This window comes from Bidens hawaiensis, unplaced genomic scaffold (genome assembly GCF_021521415.1).
Source record: "Bidens hawaiensis isolate Kalapana, Puna unplaced genomic scaffold, B.hawaiensis_p1.1 tig00022665_1, whole genome shotgun sequence".
In the NCBI taxonomy this organism is placed as follows: domain Eukaryota; kingdom Viridiplantae; phylum Streptophyta; class Magnoliopsida; order Asterales; family Asteraceae; genus Bidens; species Bidens hawaiensis.
This window is the reverse complement of record NW_027493532.1, coordinates 174,519-182,168: the sequence shown is the minus strand read 5'-3', so window position 1 is coordinate 182,168 and position 7,650 is coordinate 174,519.

The window sequence follows — 7,650 nt, the reverse complement described above, 5'->3', positions numbered from 1 at the left end:
GCCAATCCTACGACAAGTCACACTTGAGGCATACTGCGAAATTTTTAGTGTTTGGAGCTACAGCACCGCACTTGTTTTCTAGCTTATCCCATCAAGGTGAAAGCATTTCGTTGACACATCCGGCCCTTTCACACGTGACTGTACTAGGACGACTATTACTTTACTCTCCTGTTACGTGCTACAGCTGTCTGGAGACTTAAAGTGGGCATAGATGAGGCTAAACGTATCTATTCAGACAATTGTTGTCTCAATAGGCCTCTAACCGAGAGTTGTGCTCTATTCACAATTGGCAATCGTTGTCAATCTGCCTAACCACTTATTATTGTTGTGTACTACACCTGCTTTTAATAACTAGAAACCAGATTATCAAGTTCCTATTATATTATTGTTATTGGGTCATTAATAATAGGATTACGACATCGAAAATACTAATTAAATTTACTTTTGCTTTATTAATCAGATGTCGTCAAACGAAAACCCACCCAACACCCTTAAGTCTATCCTTGAGAAGGAGAAACTAAACGATACCAACTTCATCAAATGGCACCGCAACTTGAGACTTGCTCTCACCATGGCAAAGCGCCTGTATGTTCTTAATGGACCTGTTCCAACCGAGCCTGAAAACAACACAGTCGTTGCTCGAAAAGTTCTTGAGAAGCATAGGGATGACTCGGCTGATGTCTCCTATATTATGCTAGCCACCATGACTTCTGAGCTTGCTAAAGGCTTAGAAGACTTTGGTACCTATGAGATGTTTGAGCAACTCAAGAGCATGTTCCATAAACAAGCCCGTTAGGAACGATTCGACACCATGAAGCATCTCATTAACTGCAAGATGGCAGAGGGGTCTCCCGTCAGTGCGCATGTCCTAAACATGAAGGGGAACATCGATCAGCTTAAGAAACTTGATTATCCACTGCCTGATGAAATGGCAGCGGATTTCATCCTCAACTCTCTCCCCAGCTCTTACTACCAGTTCGTAATGAATTTCAACATGAATTCTTGGGTGAAGACAGTGTCGGAGCTGCACAACATGCTCAAAACGGCTGAGATGAACATTCCTTCTAGGACCAATCAAGTTCTGATGATCCGATCTGCTGGTGTGAAGAAGCCTAAACCCAAGAATCAGGGTTATAAGGGAAAGGGCAAGAAGAAGGTTACTGTTGTTGCCAAGTTTGCCAACAACACTAACAAGAAAGTTGCAAAGCCACCACCGCCTCCCTTTGAGGAGCGCCAGTGCTACAGATGCAACCAAATGGGGCACTGGTTGCGCAACTCTCCCGAATACCTTGCTGAAATCAAGAAGAAGAGAGCAAATGGTGAAGGCTTACCTCGAGGTATTTCCATATACGTTATTGAACTTTTCACTGTCTCTAGCAACACATGGGTATTTGATGCCGGATGTGGTTTCCACATTGTTAATGTCTTGCAGGAGCCTAAGAAGTGGAGGAAACTAAATAAAGGCAGCATGGAACTCATCGTTAGAGATGGGAAGAGAGTACCAGTTCTGGAAACTGGAGTTTTTCATTTTACTTGTCCATCTAGCCTAGTTATTCCTTTGAATAATTGTTTGTATGCTCCTGGTTTAACCCGAAACATCATTTCATTTTTGTTGTTTTTTAAACAAGGTTTTAAGTACATTTTTAATGGCATGGCTATTTCTGCTTACTTGAATGATATCTTTTATTTTGAGGATAAACCTCAAAATGGTAATTATAAAATTGATGTTCAAATTAATAATAACGTATATTATCTTTCCAAACATATCAGATCTAGCATCGATGATACATTTCTATGGCATTGCCGACTTGGTCACATAAGTAAGGCAAGAGTTAAAAGACTCCAATCCGAATGGATTCTTGAATCCACAGGACCGGGCTCTTTTGACGATTGTGAATCTTTATTAGCTAGCAAACTCTCCAATGACTCCTTCACTCATAAGAATGAACAAGCAAAAGATCTGTTAAGACTCATACATACTGATGTGTGTAGTCCTTTGAGAACTATGTCTAGAAACCATGAAAGATACTTCGTTTCTTTTGTCGACGATTATAGTCGATATGCTTATGTGTATCTTATGAAACACAAGAATGAAAATTTGAAAAGTTCAAAGAGTTTCAGAACAAAATGGAAAACCAACTTGATAAAACCATTAAGATGCTTCGATCAGATCGAGGTAGAGAATATCTCAGCTCAGAGTTCATCACTCATCTAAAAGAGCGTGGAATTGTTTCACAGCTCACTCCACCTGGCACACCCCAACATAATGGCATGAGCGAGAGAAGAAATCGAACTTTGCTAAACATGGTTCGATCGATGATGTGGAGAACCAACTTGCCTAACTCCTTTCGGGGTCATGCCCTTATGACCGCTTCCCGCATTGTCAATCTGGATCTAACTAAGAAGGTAGACAAAACCCCATATGAGATACGCCATGGGCGAAAGCCAAATTTGTCTTTCCTTAGAGTATCGGGATGTGATGCTTATATCACAAGTGAATCTGATGATAACCTTGATCTTCGCGGCGTAAAAGTTGTTTTCGTCGGATACTATAACCAAAGCGGTTATTACTTCCTTCATCCAGATAGAAATTCGATTTCTATCAAGAGTAAAGGCCACTTCCTTGAGAAAGAATTTCTCGATTGAGGAACTGAAGATAACATTGTCGATCTTGAAGAAATTCAAGAACCACAAACAACCGTTGAGGAAGCTGGAGCGTCTGATTAACAAGTAGTTATTGCTGATACATCAGACGTTAACACAGGCGTTCGAAGAAGTAGTAGGACTCCCGTACCAAATTCTAGATACTTATGGCATTTATATGGCCCTGAAGTCTTATTAGTAGCCGAGTCTAATGACGAGCCTACTAACTACAAATCTGCTATCTTGGATCCAGAATCCGAGAAATGGCGAGATGCCATGAACACCGATATGCAGTCCATGCATGACAACCAAGTTTGGAACTTGGTTGAGCTACCCCCCGATGGTCAGGCAGTAGGGAGCAAGTGGATTTTCAAGAGAAAATCCGACATGCATTGAAATGTGCAAACCTATAAAGCACGGCTAGTCACGAAAGGTTTTACTCAAACTCAAGGTGTTGACTATGATAAACCTTTTCACCCGTTGCTATGACTAAGTCAATAAGGATATTACTTGCCATAGCCGTGCACTATGACTACGAGATATGGCAAATGGATGTCAAATCCGCTTTTCATAGTGGACATCTTTCTGAAGATGTTTATATGGTTCAGCCTGAAGGTTTTGTCGATCTCAAATATCCTAATAGGGTTTGCAAATTGAACAAGTCCATTTATGGACTCAAGCAAGCATCTCGCAGCTGGAATCTTCACTTTAATGATAAAATTAAAGAGTTTGGTTTTATCAAAAATGAATATGAGCCTTGTGTTTACAGAAAGGCTAGTGGGAGCACTATATCATTCCTCATATTGTTTGTGGATGATATACTGATCATTGGAAACAACATTCCTATGCTTAAGGAAGTTAAGCACTGGTTGAAATCTTGTTTTGCAATGAAAGATCATGGAGAATCCGCATATATTTTGGGAATACAGATCTATAGAGAAAGATCTAAGTGGATTCTAGGGCTAAGTCAAAGTACTTACATAAGCAAAGTCATGACATGCTTCTCAATGGACAACTCCAAGATAGGGGCTGTTCCATTGCTAAAGGAACCATTTTAGCAAATCGCAATCTCCGGCAACGAACATTGAGACAAAGCACATGTAAGCAATTCCATAAGCTTCAGCGATTGGCTCTGTCATGTACACCATATTATGCACTAGACCTGGCGTCTCGTTTGCGTGTTTGGAGGAGTGGAAGAGGAGCTCACTGTAAGGTGTTACACTGACGCTTACTTCCAGAATGACCGAGATGTTTCTCGCTCATAATCTGCTAGGATGAATAGCAAACCTCGAACTGGTTCCAAGTTTAGGAAATGATCGACGTAATATGTGATAACACAGGTGCTATTGCTCAAGCCAAAGAGCCCGATTTTCATCACATGGCCAAGCACATTTTTAGTTCCACTATGTACGAGAACTACTGGAACATAAAGACATCATAATAAGAAAAGTAAACACATATCAAAACCTAGCATACCCGTTCACTCAGCCGATGACTCAGGTCAAGTATGATCAGCATATAGATGCTATCGGTCTTAGATTTGCTAGTGATTTATTTTGATTTAGTATTTGGATGTATGAACATTTAAACAATTATATGTTTCAGTTAACTTTTGATTTAATGGTTAAATGCAAACGTTGAATGATACAACTGTGTTCTTTTTAATACGTTTAATCCGTGAATATTATATTCTAAGTTATCCGTAGTCGGTCAGACTCGTGGGAACGATTCTGAATTAAGACTATTCTGACATTGGACTCAAGGAGTTGACTTCCAAACTCACAGACCTCATTATCAATGACGTTGGATATAACTCGCATCAAATCATCTTCATGGATCTTGATCATAAGATGTTTTGATAATAGCATGCTCATTTAGTATCCGTAGACCTGAGATACATATTGGAACTTTCGTTTACCGAGGAATATTCTTTGATCATGTTAACCTCTGTTGCGTAACTGCCATTCATAAAGGAATTGATTGGGAATATTCTGGAGTTCAGTGGGAGTTGTATGTAGTCAAGATGGGATTCTGTACTCTTACATGAAAATGTAATAGTTATGCATCTTGGCGCCCTCGTTGATTCAAACTGGTAAAGTGTGAGGCCTCACCCAAACTTACTGTGTGTTTGATTGGAACACTTTGACTCTATATCGAGAACTACAATAGTTGAAAGCAATATGAGATTGATTTGATCCATGTAAGTTCATTATCTTACAATAACGTATTCCAAGATATTTTGGTTATGAATTTAAAAATGTCATAATTAGTTGGGGATAGCTATGTGTAGCTAGAACGCCTCTAGCTGTGTTGGGTCGATAGTTTGACCCAAATGAGGAGATTTGACCTAAACAAAGTATATGGAAGATTGGAATCTTCTCAACCTCCTCAGAAACTGCTAAGTATTGAATCCGAGCACACCTTGGAACTCCGAGCAAGCTTTTACTTAGCCGAGTACGAGATTTTGCCTCCCGGGCAAGGTTTACTTCAAATAGTCTTCTTAAGTGGATATCCGAGTAAGGTATGCTAATTAGTACATTCCCGAGTAAGGATCACTAATTTAGTATCTCCGAGCAAGGTTCACTTTATCAAGCAAGATTGTTCTTCAAGACCAAGTATTTTGCTCTTCCGAGTAAGGTTTGGTTAACCAAGTCCATGAAGCCAAGTGATTGGAAGACCGGGCAAGGTATTCTTTAATAATTAGGGTCCGAGTATACTTGATGAGTTAATAGAGTATCTCTAAATTATTTCGAGTAAGGTTCTGCTCAAGTAAGGTATGTACTCCCGAGTACGCCTTATCAATAAGTTATTCAAATGACAATGAGCCGAACAGGACCATAGAAGAACAGGGTTGCTCGTAAGGATTTGTCGGGCAAAGTCTGATAATTTCAAGAAGAATGAAGTCTACTCGGTGAATATTTTACTTGGTAAAATATTCTTTAAGTAAAGTCTACCCGGAAACTGATCCCGAGTACACTTCTATGTTTACCAAGTCTGAAGGAAGGCCGAGTACACTGCGTACTCGGAGACTGAAGATTAATGAAAAGCCTACCCGGAAGACTTGTTTTACACTTAGCTTATTTTGAATATGTAATTTGAATACGTACGATCGTATTTAGGGTTTCTAGAAGGAATGACAGCTGTCCTAGGTTGGCAGGCCTATAAATAGAATATTTAGGACACGCCGCCAAAGAGACGGAAAACACGCAAGAGAGAGAGCACAATACGGATAAGACCGATACATTAATTGAGAGAATATTTTGTGTGTGACGGCTGTCCTAGGATTCCTTGCAAAACACTAAATCGATTATCCTTTTTTGTACGATTAACATCTACAAATGGAAATCTTTTGAGTGAATCCTGTGTGTATGTCTTCTATCTTTGATTATTCATTGCAATCGTATGTTTGTTATTTATTCCACCTTTAACAAACGGATATCTTTCTAAATATAGTAACCCGTCATTAACTCTCTTGTCAACACGATTAACCTTGTGTGAGTTATGACATGATTGATTAAGATCCAAGCTGAATCGACCAACGAGACCAGACAAGGGGTATCAGAGCTGGTTACTGCTATTTTTAGAAAGATTGCTGCTGATTAAGATTTGAAGAAGAATGACGTAAGCAGACCACTGTTTGATTGATTTGTGACGTCAGCTACCCTGCTTTTCATTTTTCTTCCAGATCTACAACTTTCCGGTGTTTTCTCTTCCTTATTTCATTTAAAGTTCAAATATTTATATCTAAATCTTGTTCTAATCACAACAGACACATCAGATCTGAGCATTCTGTTTTCAGATCTGATTATTTTGAAACTTTTTAAAGAAACTGATTTTTGATTTCTCATAATGTCTGGATATGAGGAACAAGAGGTGTCTACTAACAAAATCTTTATATCTAAATCTTGTTCTAATCACATCAGACACATCAGATCTGAGCATTCTGTTTTCAGATCTGATTATTTTGAAACTTTTTAAAGAAACTGATTTTTGATTTCTCAAAATGTCTGGATATGAGGAACAAGAGGTGTCTACTAACAAGATACCTAGATTGTATGGACAGGAAAACTTTATCAAATGGAAGGTACTCTTTGAAGCAACCGTATGCTACAATGATATTGACATGTGGAACTCCATCAAGAATGGTCCACAAACTACTGTTGAAGAAGGTGCAAATGCTACTGAAACTGCAGCTGTAAGGGAGAAAATGAGAAAGGTGGATGACAGAGCCTTGGCTATGATTAAGCTAGGTTTGTCTTAGGAGATTCTGACCAAGGTGGCTCATCACACAACTGCCAAACAAATGTATGATGCCATCCTTGAAATGTATGAAGGAAATACTGAACTGAAGAACATAAAGAAGCAAATATTGAAGCAACAGTTGGAAAGGTTCAAGTATAGGAATGGAGAAAGGTTGAAATCAATACTAGAACGTTTTCTGAGTATTGTGAATGAGTTGAGAACAACTGATTATGTAATGACTGACTTTGATTTTAATACAAAGTTACTCAACTCAATGCCAAAAGAAGGGTATACTGCTTGCAAATTTATCATTCAAAAGCAGAATTTCAATGAATTGAAATTGGATGATATGGTATGTTTTCTTCAAGCTGCTGAACTTGAAATGATTGAGAATGAGATGATCAAGGAAGATAGACCAAGTTTCCATGTTTCAAATGCATTGATTGCACCAATGGGAAATCTGTCCATCAAGAACCAACAGCAAATTCCCATCATAAAAGAACCAGCTGAACATAATGTTGTGACTGCAAAATCTTTCATTGGGGGTAGCACAAGCATTCAAGGAAATTAGCAGAGGTTCAATGTGCAGCTGATTGATGATTCTGACTCTGCATCTATGTCTAGTGGAAATGTTCCTAACACTGGAACAGGACTTGTTCAAAGCAATGAGACACAAGCTTTGTTGTCTATGTTCACTGAGCCATATAATGCATTTGTTGCAAAGAACATGATTCCCACAAGTATGGTTCAAGATGATTTAGAACA